At 38.5% G+C, this 14,046-nt stretch overlaps 2 long non-coding RNA genes across 7 annotated transcripts in view; one reads left to right on the top strand and one right to left on the bottom strand.

Annotated features, from left to right (window-relative positions):
* LOC138753632 (uncharacterized) overlaps positions 1-6,072 on the top strand; it is a 36,697-nt gene extending 30,625 nt beyond the window's left edge. For all 5 annotated transcript variants that reach the window (XR_011351310.1, XR_011351311.1, XR_011351312.1 and 2 more), the window contains one exon: positions 5,878-6,072. This is a non-coding gene — a long non-coding RNA (uncharacterized lncRNA). The remainder of the gene's footprint in view (positions 1-5,877) is intronic.
* The window catches only part of LOC138753633 (uncharacterized), a 28,267-nt gene extending 19,917 nt beyond the window's left edge, over positions 1-8,350 (bottom strand). For both annotated transcript variants that reach the window (XR_011351314.1, XR_011351315.1), the window contains exon 1: positions 8,079-8,350. This is a non-coding gene — a long non-coding RNA (uncharacterized lncRNA). The remainder of the gene's footprint in view (positions 1-8,078) is intronic.
* Positions 8,351-14,046: the final 5,696 nt, after the last annotated feature.

Here is a 14,046-nt window from a genome sequence, read left to right as displayed (position 1 = left end):
AATGAATGGATTGGATAGAGTGGATGTAAATAAGATGTTTCTCCTGTTGGGTGATTCCAGGACAAGAGGGCACAGTCTTCGAATTAAAAAGTAGCAATTTACAACAGAGATGAGGAGAAATTTCTGGGTACTGGATTTGTGGAATTTGTTGCCACCTGCAGCTGTGGAGGCAGGATCATTGGGGGAATTTAAAGGGGAAATGGATAGGTATCTAATTAGTCAGGGTATCATGGGATACGGGGATAAGGCTGGAACTTGGAACTAGATTCAAGAACGGTTTAGCTCAGGGAGGTTTCATGGAGCAGACTTGATGGGCCAGATGGTTTGCTTCTGTTCCTTTTTCTTGTGATCTTGTGATCATGTTCAATATATTTTTGGTCAATATTCTTGTGCATTAATTATCTTGATGTGAAACCAATCCTCAAAGCCAACTTACTAAGGTAGGAAGTTCCCAGTGGCATTTATAAATCATATATTCTATCAACATGGATTCTATTCATTACTACTACAAAGGTTAGAAGCTTACCATTTGGGAGGGGAAAATTTGGGCATGCATTTTGCAGACCACTTTAATTATGCATATTGAAATATATTGTAATTGGTTCCCAGGACAGGTATGCAAAAATATTCAGAATGGTGAGGCTGCATCTAGAATAATGCATGTAGTTCTGGTCTCCTTGTTTGAGGAAGGATGTATTGGCTTTAGAGAGAGTCAAGAGGAGGTTCGCCAGAGATGAGAGGGTTAGTCATCTGGGATTGAGTCATCTGGGGCTGTACTCACTTGAATTTAGAAGAATGAGAGGGGATGTATAAAATAAGTAAGGCATAGATAAGATAGAGATAAGTAAGTTGTTCCTATTGGTCAGATAGACTAGGACTATGGGCAATAGAGTAGTAGATGTAGGATGAAGATGAGGAGGATCTACTTTTCCCAGAAAGTGGTGAATCCATGGAAGGGGTTGGCAAATCCCCATTCCATCACTTTCCTAATGACCAGAGCCTGTCAATCAACTAATCAAAAATCATTGAAGCAGTGGAAGCTACTTCAGTGAATATATTTGAGAGAAGGTTGGATAGCTTTATACAAAGGTGAATTAAGGGATATGGGGAAAATTCAAGTAGGTGGAGATGAGCTGATCATCAGATCAATCATAATCTCAGTTAATGGTGGATGAGGCTCAATAGGCCAGATGGCCTTCTCTTGCTCCTTATATTCTTATACGCACATTGTGCTTCTCAATTATAAGTTTTTGCATTCGTAGAGAAACATTCAGCCCATTTTCTGTGAAGGGAAGGGTTCTTCTTTAAACAGAAGAATGCTTACGATGCTAAAACACTTTTTCCTCATGCTGGTCTTATTTCTGGTTGGAAGAGGGGACTTGTATGGATGTGTTGAAGGGTGTGGTGAAACCACTATTGTCTACATTTGCCATATGTATATATCATGACCTTTCCTGGTTGACCCTGGTCTCACTGGCCAGCTCATGACTCCTCCCACTTTCTTCCCCATAAAGGCTGTCTTGCCACAAGCCTGCCCCCTGTTTGAGTCCAGGTCAGTGTGGGCGACCAACACAGCGATGCTGTCCATCTCTTGTAAATAAAAGCCTTCAGTCTCGGCAACTTCGGCCTTTGTGCAATTGATCGTGCTTCAAGTGGTATATCGTAACTTCCTGGGGATGTAAGAGTTTAACTTTTTTTTTTAAAAGGTTACAAGTTATACCGAATGTCAGGAAATGAAGGTAAACAAGAAAATGTACAGTTGCTAGGGTCTAGTGCAGTGCACAAAAGAGCTGGAGAAACTCAGCAGGCATAGGAAGTAAAAGACAGTTCATGTTTCAGGCGTACCTTATTGGTTCATAAAGAAAGATAGACTTTGTAATTATCTCATACTAGTGCAAAATCAAACTAGTCAGGAGGCCGTAAGTCTGTGGAACTTATTGCCACAGGCATCTGTGGAAGAGAGGTTGTGGGATGTATTTGGCAGAGATGGACAGGTATTTCATTAGTCAGGGCATCAAGGGTTATGGGGATAAAACCGGGGAGTGGGGCTGAGAGGGAGGATGGATTAGCTCGATTAGAATGATGGAGTAAACTCAATAGATCAATGGGCCTATATCTTGTGACAATTTCCTCAAATGGATTAATAAGACCTGAGAAGTTTCGACAGATGGCTTGATCAACTATAGTAATTTTTTTGGTCTTTTTTTTCCTTAGTTAGTGTCAGACTAACAGGAATAATCCACCTCAAAGTATTCTCTGCTAAATGCCTGCTTTTTACCTTTCATTTGTAAACATAAATACCCTGATTTAAGGGATTGGCACATCCTCATTCCATCACTTTCCTAATGACCAAAGTCTGTCAATCAACTAATCACTGATCAACAGGATCCCCAACCAACTCCTTCTTGACTTGGTAATGTTATTGTGACCTTTCCACATCTCTGGCCTCACTTCTTGGAAAATACCCTACTGATACGACTCCTTCTTAAATCTCACTCCGACTGTTTAATTCTGTACCCATCGGAAAGTAGTAAACCAAGGATATTCCATTCATTTCCTGTATCCCAGCCAAATGGTTCATTTTAACAGCTCGCAGTGGAAAAAGAAGCAATTGTAAAGACAAATATTCTCTGTCTTTAAATTTCATGTACCTCCGTAAAAGGTCCAAAGGAGGATTCATTCCATCTTCCATCCACTTAGGAGGGTGGAGTCAGAGCGAAGTCACTCCACCTCCTCCGTAAAAGGGATGCCGCTGAATGTGGGACCAAAGGGGAGGCCTGATGACATGGCGATGGCACCGTCAGCCCGGTGCCCAAGAGCACGGATTTTAGATAACCCATACGGTCAAAAAAAGGCAGTGACGTTGCACAGAAGATCTACCCGAGTCCTATCATTGCTTCCACAGATCTCCACTAGCATTCGTCCCTGCTCTTTAGTTGCCATTTTCAGTATAGGCCGCTTTCCCTTCCTGGTGTCACAGTGGCAGGCAGCGCTACTGCACATATCACCCCGCCTGCTTCAGCTTCAGAAGGCCAGGCCCTGCATAAAAAGCTCCGCCTAAGCTGCATTTTCAATCAGCATAAAATATAAATTTGCCTTTTTGTTAAAACTTGAGCAGGTGATTTATGTGTCTTTTATGTATAAAAATCCCTACTGAGGAACCAAGGGTCCAAATTGTAGATGCAGAACGCGACTGAAATACATGCTTTAAGCATTTCAGTTCAATAATGCTGTCTCAACTGTTCTTCATTTCCTTAAATAATTTCCTCCTCGTAGCATTGTTTTGAGCTTGACTATTTTATTATGTAACTTATATAATCTTTATAATCTAAAGTTCAGACGGCAAGTATCGTAGACTCTCTAACTATGCTTTAGTCAATAACTCCGTAATAGGCATTTTACCCCCAAAGGGATGAAAGGTAAATGACATTACCTTTTTGTACGAAGTACATTGCATTTCTGAAATACTTTTAATTATTTACAAAATAGATTTAATGTGTTTTAAGGGATTTATTTGATTGTGTTTTAAAATTTCTTCATTTTTTTGTTTGATTTGAAAAACTGAGATATGATTTTCCTGCCTGTCAAAGTTTTTGTTTGTTGATTTTTCTTTTAAGTCGAGGCTGGCTCTGGCAACTACATTGGGCGAAGATCTGGCACTGCATTGGTCTCACCAAGTTGTGTGTAAGATTTGGGTAACCACAGGACAATCAGGTATCTTTGCAGCCAAGGTTGATGACGAGCTGCATCTAAACAGACAGTTCTTTTAAAACATGAAATTATCAGTTTAATTGGCCATGTCATAATTATATAAAATTCGACAATGCATGCAAAAATAAATTTCTGGAAGTCATGAAAACAACATTTTCTCATAAGCTACAAGAGCATAATTTGGTGAAAATAATTACCTTTAAATCAGTTTAAAATGCTTGATCCAAGCTGAGTCATATGAGGAATTGATTGCTTGAGAGTGTTATTCTCAGCCATATTATCATGTGCAGTGCAATCTCAGAAAATATGCAGAAGGTATACCGTCCTCAGGTCATTCATTTGCCCAAGTACTTCTGTGAATTCAGGGAGCAAATTGAAGGGGATTGATACCTAGCAAAAGTGAGTGCAAGAAGGAGGACTCCAGCACTTTTAATTTGGGTTTGAATAATATTAAGGAGTCTCAGTAAATTAAAGAATTCTATATTAGAATATTTACATTCTAACCAATAGTTTGTTATTTCTCATTCTGCTGTGACTTAAAAGAGATGTTGGTTTTAGTTATTGGTTTGAAATTGTATGTCAAAAGGAATACAATTCTATTAATTGATGAGTAATGAAATTATTCCACAATAGTATTTGGAAACAATTAAACTGGTTAGGCTGCAGCAATGGGCTATGAATTTAAAAGAAGAAAACAATGGCCATTACAACTACACTGTAAGACAGTAGTGTACAATATACTTGCTGTCAACACTAATGTCTCAACTAATTCTAATTATGGACATCGAGGTGGGGTTTTTTTTTTGGAATAGTCAAACATAGAGGTTTAGATCCTGGAAGATAGATTGATCATGTGAGGTCCCCTGTAGTTAAGTTTAAATGCTCCTGAAGGATTGCAAAAGATTAAATTGGCCAATAAACAAGAAGATCCATGGCTTTACTATGGGGTAACATTTGGGATAGAATTAGCAGAAAATAACACAGAGAAATCTCCAAAAGTGTGGGTCCAGCTGGATCAAGAATAGTTATAAGCATGGCAAAATGAATGCAACTGTGAGGCATTTCAAGTACGGAACCACGTAGCCATGATCTGCTAACATACTTATGGGTAGCCTATCATCAAAAGAATTTGTGGTTCATGAACCAAGATGCTGAACATAGTGTAAAAACACTGCATGGCAAGAACTCCAAAAACATGCAAGTTGTGAGAAGATAGAGAGAATTGTATTTGATCCCATTGACATTCTCTTTCCATTTCTGACTGCTTGTGGTTTCTGACCACTTACAAACATCATGATATTCACAAGGCCATCATAATTTGAGCTCCAAAATATCTGGTTTCACCCCCAAAGCCTTTGGAAATGCTAAATAGTCAAAATGCTGTTGGGTTATAAGAAATTATTATAAAAACTCTTCGACTATGCAAAAAACCAAAATTTTATTCCAAGATTGGTTTGTTTTAATAGGAAAACAGATAATTACTTTAATTGAAACCCTGCTATGTCTGAAGGACTAGTTTATTTACAGAATGGTATTCAGTCAGTAACAATGTAAAGGTTGGATCTGACTATCACAGCCAAACAAATAAAAGAGAGCAAATCATCAAAATGGGGAAAGACGGATTGGTGTTGTATTTTCAATTTGTGATATTATTGTAACAGCTCTCTCCTGCTTAAAGTCTCATTAGATTGATAGTAGATTGACGCATTGGATGGTTGTGAGTATGCGGAATTGAGCTTGCCTCGGAGAAGCATGGAGAGAGATGGTATGCAGAGTCAACCTTTACATGAGATTTACTTACAAGTCTTGTGAAAGTCTTGGAATATTGACATTATAAAAGCACAGGTCATGCATTAGAGCTCATGCACAGTAATCAATTGCTGTGGACTCATGCCTTCTCAACCCTCAACCCATCATCTCTTTTATTGGTGATTTAACATGCGAAATAAAACAATTTGTAAGCCATATTCTGTGGCTAGAGAACAGTAGAATGGGCTTTGTGTGGTTTGGAGCCTTGCTCACAATATCTTTGACAACACTCACCTTGTACGATGGGCAATTCATGTGATTTCAAAGGTGTAGACCAACTGTGTAACTATGCCCATGCATTATATAGGTTAGCGCCTGGTTTCTGAAAGGATTTCTGATGCCTTCTTTCCATTTCAGTCCACAGAGCAAGTGAAAGTGAGTCCATATGGTTAAAAAGACACCCATGAACTTGATTTTGAAGAGTAGCCCATGCACATAAGCCCTCAGTCCTGCCATGAATGCCAGTTTCACTATACCATGCGATTAGAACAATACCGTGCTCAAGTTTTGATTTTGCTATTTGGAGTTCATTAAAGGAGTCTTGAACTATGAGACCTAGCAGATATGTGTTATAATTGCCAACCTTTCGTCTTTGTAAAATTTGATAGGATGAACAGCCAGAAAATAGAAATGGGAGAGGAAAGGGAAGAGAGAATTATTGAAGAGGGAATCTTCAATAATTCTTTCTGACTGGACTGTTCTTGACTAATTCATCAATCTCTCTGGACAAGTAAATTGAACTATAATTTCCCAGACTGTACTATGTTTCTATCTTACTGTAAAAGCACAATTCTGGAGAAACTCAGCAAGTCAAACAGTGTACTTTATGTTGCAAAGATAAGGAAACATAACCAACGTTTCATGCTTGAGGCCTTATAAAGGGCTTAAACTCAAGTGTTGGTTATGTTTCTTTATCTTTGTGACATAAAGTGCACTGTTTGACCTACTGAGTTTCTCCAGCATTATGTTTTTACTTCAGTCATGGTGTCTGCAGACAGTCAGGTTTTACTTCATCTTGCTGTGCCTTTTTTGCTATCGCAGCTTAACCATTTAGAGAAATTGAAAGTCAAAACAAAAGACTCAACAAGGCAAAAGTAAAATATCTCTTGAAGCATGCTAAGTACCATATAAATGTCAAATGTCTACAGCATTGTCAGAGAGGATGATGAATTTTAGCACTGGCCATGCAAAGCATTTTGGGCACGGCTTGCAGTTGAGGTTTTCAAATGCCCGGATTTCAACAGTGCTCTTGGGGACTGCTGTCACACAATGTCTCACTGATGTCTTGGTTCCTACAACAGCACAGGCAGATGCCACATAGCATCTGGGTGCTGCACATGGATCTCAAGCCTTTGTCCTGTAAGCTCAGCTTGGCAGTACTGAAGCTTGAAGGGTTGCCACTGTGGCTCACAGCCCAGATAATTCCTCCTCATGCCAAGAATTTAGCATCCAAAGCCTCGCCTTCTCAGTCAGAGCAGTGGAAGGTCATCCGAAAAAGATACTGCTATATTTTTCTCTGAAAATCAAGCCTTTCCACTAACCATGTTGTAGTCACAGGAAGAGCACTGTGCAAAAGGACAGGCAAAACTACAATGTATTATATCACAACACTTATTAAGCAATTTTAAACTTTTTTTGCCATATGTCTCTCAATTTCCCTTGATGTCGGAGGCATTGTTGAGGTTCTATGTTCCTGTTTACTTTCAGTTTTCCATGCTTCATTTAAATTAGCAAAAATAGATGTTGGTAAGTGATCAATGTTATTCATCTCGAATCACCTCCACACAGGAGGCTGATGCATTCATTTAACCTCGGTTCAGGTCTTGGGCAGCTGTTCAGTTTACAGTTTTGTTCTCCTGGTGCAGTAACTTCTTTGACCCAGGTAATTCTCTCCCACTAAGAACATAGTTCAAATCCATGTTTACTTTATTAACAAAGCCCAATTCAGCATCTCAACATGGATACTGCAGTTTTTTCCATGATTTGAATAAAGCTGATTTGATATACTCTCGCTGCTGCTCCAATTGTATCTCCCAGCTTTTTGAAGAGATGAAGGAGATGAATGAGTGAAATATTGTTTTTTGACCATCTGGCTTTTGCACAATTGTTGTTCATTGGATAAAAAAAAGATGAAGAAGTTGAAAGCTTTTGTATTCATACTATAATTTTAATTGCTCTATCATTGCATTTGTAATATCAGTAAAACTAAAATTACTGCCCAACCAAGTTTATCTGTTTCTTTTCCCAGAGGTAATAAAATTTAGTTCATCTGCAGACCAGCTAAATAAAAGGTCTAATGGTTTTAATTATCTGAGCTATTCCAATTAATGCAATGATATCAATGATATGGGTCATGATAAAGGCAAGCTCACACCTAGTTTTAATTGTAATAGAGCAGTCAAAGACTGAAATATGGAAGTCCAGACAACCATTTAGGAAATATGATTTTTTACAAATGAACTTGAACAAGGAAAAGACAGAATTAACCTGCTCCATAAAACATTATTCTGTGCAGTCACATTACAATTAACCACAGAAACCCTTGAACCTTCACCTACCTCCATTCATGTACTCTCCTCAGGGAAAACACACAAATGCACTAAAAATGCTGGTAATTCATCACAGGCCAGAATCTGATGACAGCAAAATCCTGTTCATGGGCTGAATATTTGCAAAGAGTTTGAGACAAGAGTCAGAACATGGCTGTACTCTATAAAGGCAGAGATATGGAGCTTCTCCACACAAATTCTTTTTTTTTTCCCCATTTCCCATCCTGCAGTTCTACAATTTGCTCCCCGAGTGGGAGAAACAAAGGCAGTGGATTTCCCATGACTCTGAATTTGAGCAGGAGTTGAATGGAAAAGTTGTTGATGTTACAAGCCCTATCCTTGGCAGTTGAGAAAATAGAAACAATGTTCTAGCTGTCATGGCCTTCAACCAAATCAGGCTGCTTTAGCACAGGACCAACCATTGCTACTGAAAGGGATTTTATTACTTGTGGTGAGGTTTACCATAAGTCTTGTGAAAGAAAGTGGGGAGGAGGAGAACAAGAGAGAGACTAGAATTGTGGACTGAAGTTGAAGTTCTTTCTCTGATTTACAAATTATGTTGTTGATCAGAACAATAAAATGTAGAACATAGAACATTAGAGCACAGGATTTAAATTTTAAATTCATACATACATCACGATAGCAGGCCCTTTTGGTTCATGAGCTTGTGCCAATCAATTACACCCAATTGACCTACAACCCTGGTATGTTTTGACTGGTGGCAGGAAGACAAAGGACCCGCAGGAAACCCACGCAGACACAGGGAAAATGTACAAACACTTTACAGACAGTGGCGGATTTGAGCCTCAGTCACTAGCACTGTAACAGCATTGCGCTAACTGCTACACTAACTATGCTGCCCTTCAGCCCATGATATTGTGCTAACCTATATATACCTAAAAATAAAATGAAACCCTCCATTCCTCACAACCTTTTATTGTTCTTTCATTTCTGTGCCTGTCTAAGATTCTCTAAAATGCCCCAATGTTTCAGCCTTCCTGACCACCCCTGGAAATGCATTCCGGTCACCCACAACTCTCTGTGTTTAAAAAAAACTTACCGCTGGTGTCTCCGCTAAATCTTCCTCCCTTCACTTTATACAGATGTCCTCTGGTGTTTGCTACTCCCGCTCTGGAATAAAGGTACAAGCTGTCTACCTTATCTATGCCTCTCATAATCTTATAGACTCCTATTAAGTCACGTCTCATCCTTCTTTATTCCAAAGAGAAAAGCTAACCTTGCCTCATAAAACATATTTTCCAATCTAAGCCACAGCCTGGTAAATCTCCTGTGCGCTCTCTCCATTCCTTCCACATCCTTCTTACAATGAAGTGACTGGAACTGAATACAATATTATGTGTGATCTAACTAGAGCTTTATAGAGCTGCAACATCATCTCATGACTCCTGAACTCAATACCCCTACTAATGAAGCCCGGAACACCATAAGCCTTCTTAACTATCTAATTAATCTGCATGGTGACCTTGAGAGATGTATGGATTTGAACCCAAAGTTCCCTCTGTTCTTTCACACTGATAAATATCCTACCATTATCCAGGTACTCTGCCTTCAAGTTTAACCTTCCAAAATGTATCACCTCAAACATATCCAGTTGAACTCTATCTGCCACTTTTCCACCTAACTTATTTTATGTTAGTGTTGAGAATTACTATGGAGGGGATGTCATCATCAATATCACAGACTGGTCTCCAGGTCAAGAAGTCAAGGATCTACTCCCAGGTGGATGCTGACTCCGAGGTCTGGGTATTGAGACAAATTTAGTTAGCGCTTTGATGTTGAAGGTGGAACTATAGTCAATAAATAGAAATGTGACATAGCTATCTTTATTTGCAACTGTAGAAAGCCCACACAGTGAATGAGGTGCCAACCCACTCCTCAGATCTTGACTAGTCAGGAAAAAGTGGAATTTCTTGATATGAAACCTAATTCAACTTTCTGTAATTATATATATTCAGATTGACTATCCTCATTGGATGCAGTTACTTTACTATTTTATTTATTATTTTAAGTAGCTATAAATTCACAGATGACACCACTTTCATAGGCAGGATGTTAAACACCATTGAGGTGGAGTACGGAGGAGAAATAGAGGAACTTGTAGCATAATGCAAAGACAACAGCCTCTCTCTCAATGTCAGCAAAACCAAAGAGATGGATCTGAAATAAGAGTAGAAAGTTTACTACCCAATCTGCATCAATGGCACTGAGGTGCAGAGAGTAGATAGCTTTAAGTAAACATCCCCAGTCACTTGTCATGGTTCACTTTATGTTACTGCTAGGCCAATAAAGTTCTCCAAAGCTTCTAGGTCCTCAGAAGCCTGGGATCGCCAACATCCTTTAATAACTTCTACAGGTGCACTCTTGGTAGCATCCAATCAGGGTGCATCTCAGTGTGGCTAGGGAGTTGCTTCTCCCAAAACGGCAAGAAACTACAGAGGGGTGCGGATATGATTCTGACTATTCCAACTGCTTCAGTTAGCACGCAGCAGCGGAAAAGGAAAGTACGTGTATACAGTCAGTGAGATCTTGCAATCCTTGGATGTAGTATCGTTATCTGGAATATATTTAGCTCTGTTGGGATCAAATATCCTCGGTAAACTCCTTTTCACTTCTGCTCTATTCGAGAAGATTCCCCACCAAATCTGAAATGTTCATTGCCTCAGTCTCATTGATAGTCATTTTAAAACCTTGTATCAGGGTAAGGATAAGGATCCCAAAGATAATCCTGAAAAATATTATACACGATTCATTGTTCCTCATTTTATTTCAGCAATTCTCAATCCAAATGACGCAAATACTATGAATAAAATAGCCATCTGCTTCTGTGTCAACATAAATACTGAAAGATGCCAATAAGTGTGAGAAAATAGAATCAAATTTCAGTGACTGTTTTAGAAAACAAGTGTGTGGGCATGAAAATATTGTCAAAGAGAAAATTAAGTTATTAATTTCCATTGTATTTATTGTCATAATTAAATAAGTGCAATCAATTCATCCCTTTAAGCACAAATATACTGTATCTAATTAAAACATTTAATTAAGTTGGAGCCTGGAATGTTTTGACCTCTTGCTTATGGCATTATATCACTACCTGAATATCTTGCTGGCCCTCCATCTTACACATTGTAATTCAACAGAAGCAGAGAGCAATTTTCTTAACCACAAATATAAAAGCAATTTTCTTTTAATTACTTCAAACTGAATAAAGTCTGGCCGTAGAAATCACATTGCTGCAATCTCTTTTGAAATCACGTCTTAAATAACCTTAACAATAATTCAGATCCAAAAGTCAGAAAGAAGTTGAACCACTCAGGATTAACGTATTTGTTTTGTGTTTCCAAGCAACTGAATCATTGGTTGTTGTGGATTCTCTTAAACAAAGGCAATACATTCACCTGCAGTCTTCAGTGATATTCTTGCTGCTAAATACCATCCTTTAACACTCAGTTAAGCTCAAAGCAAGACCCTCATCAGAAATTTAGATGCATTTTAAAATTTATCGTCAGAGTGCATACATGACATCACATACAACCCTGAGATTCTTTTCCCGATGGCCGAGACAGAATTACCACTTATTGGTAGTGCAATAAAACTGTACACAATGTACACATGTAAACAAATAAAGAACTGTAAACAGATAATGAATGCAAACAAACTGACTGTGCAATACAGACAAAATAGAAAAAAAAACAATCAAGTCCACAAGTAAGAGTCCTTAAATGTCCCCAACTGAGTTTGTCATTGAGGAGTTTGATGGTGGAGGGGTAGCAGCTGTTCCTGAACTTGGAGGCATGAGTCTTGTGGCACTTATTCCTCTTTCCTGCATTTAGTGGGAACAGAGTGTATGCTGGGTGGTGTGGATCCTTGATGATTGCTGCTTCTCTCTGACAGCAACATTCCCTGTGGATGTTCTCAATAGTGGGGAGGGTTTGGCTTGTGATGTTCTGAGCTGAGTTTACTATCTTTTGGAGGGTTTTATGCTCAGGGGTATTCATATCCCCATACCAGACTGTGATGCAGCCAGTCAGCACACTTTTCACCACACCTCGTGGAAATATCTCAGGGTTTCTGATGTCCTACCAAACCTCTGCAGATTCCTGAGGAAATAGAGGCACTGATGTGCTTTCTTCATGATCCCATTAGGGTGTTGTCTCCAGGAAAGATCCTCTGAGATAGTGACTCCCAAGAACAAATTTGCTCACCCTCTCCACCTCTGATTTCCCCCAGTGATCGCTGGATTATATACCTCTGGTTTTCCCTTCCTGAAGTCAACAATCAGCTCCTTAGTTTCGGTGGCATTGAGTGCAAGGTCGTTGTTAATAAATAACACCAACATTATGGAAACCACTCTATTTTTTAGGTAATAATAAGAACATTAAAAGAGCACCAAGATTATGGAAACCCACTGTGTTTTCTATGTAATAACAAGAACATTAACATAATTAATTTTGGCATAAACCATCAGTCAAATTGCAAAGAAAACACTCTGACTGGCCTAATGATTGCTAGCCTACTGATCTTCCACAGAATCTTTACAAAGCAATTGCAAAAAAAAGATGTTGGGAGGATCAAGTCAGAAGGTCATTATGGTTTAATGTTGAAAAAATGTTATCTTGTGATGGTCCATGGTAGGCATTAACCTTACAAGAAAGTATTCATCTCATTCACTATCAGTTACATTTTTAATTGCTTGAATGAAGTTAGCCATTATGATTTCTGATAAGATTTTCAGATCCCAAATAATTCATTGATTTATTTAATTAATTCTGAATGATCAAGGCACATTTGTTCAAAGTTTCCATTACCGATAACGACCAAGGTTGAGTTACCAGTTTAGTCATGAACCTTGTCAGCATTTGCACTGGGATAAAATCCTTTGAAAAGTATGGACTGGAACCAGCTGAGAAATTTTGACATTTTATTGTGTAAGCCCCACTAAATCTGAGATCCCTGCGTAGGCACTGATCTCTCATTTTGTTGGCTGCTCCTCATTGCTGTTCTTTATAAGCTGAGTTCTATACAGGCTTGGGTGGCAGAGAGCAACCTTCCTGCCACGTAGCAGCAGTAGCCACAAGGCCATTCAGTTCAGCAGAAACGAAAGACTTGGAAGGACCGAACTAAGTCCATAATTCTCATATTTTGAATTGTTGGCATAAATTTTTTATTATTTTCTTTTTCAAAATATTATTTTCAATTTGTAATATTTCCATTGCTTTTTGTAAGTTTTATAAATTACTGTAAATTAAGCAAAACCTGCAGCTGCTGAAAATCTTAAATGAATGAAAAGAAAAGCTGGGAACAACCTCCAATCCTCTTCATCCCTCATCATCCTCACTGCAGCTTGAAACTAGTTTTCTCACTTTTCCAGGATCTTCGACCTGAACTATCAATTTTGTGTCCATTTCCAAGTGAAACGGATGACTTGAGGAGACCAAAGAATAAATTTACTTTACTCTGAAGCTGAGAGCAATAAAACGTGTTCCTGCTATTAGCTGAGCACCTTAACCCATTCACTCACTTTGCTTGTTGCAACAAGCTGATTTTGCATGGGGTGCACGATTGAGATCGGCAGTGCACTAGAACTCTGGGGATGAGGACTGTGATCAAACGTGTGTCCATGCTAATTAAAGAATGCTCATCCTTTCAAAGAAGGTAGCTTCTCTTTGGAAACGTCACAAATAGATGCTAATAATCTTTGAATAGTAATGGCAATCCAAGAGCTATCCTTCCCTTGTACTTTCAACGAATATAGTTTTTAAATTGGTCAGATAAAAAGACAAAAAGGTGCTGAGAATTGAAAAAAAACTGGGTAAAATCTAATGCCTTCACAAGTTAATTGAGGTAATTGCAGTTTTTAGTTGAACTAAAATGACAGTGGTTTAAAAATATAAAACTTGTAAAAAATTTTATTGAACCATTTGATATCTAGCATTGATTGTATTAGTTACATTAGCTC

The sequence above is a fragment of the Narcine bancroftii genome, chromosome 2, assembly GCF_036971445.1.
Source record: "Narcine bancroftii isolate sNarBan1 chromosome 2, sNarBan1.hap1, whole genome shotgun sequence".
Classification (NCBI taxonomy): Eukaryota; Metazoa; Chordata; class Chondrichthyes; order Torpediniformes; family Narcinidae; genus Narcine; species Narcine bancroftii.
This window is presented reverse-complemented; position numbering and strand designations above follow the sequence as displayed.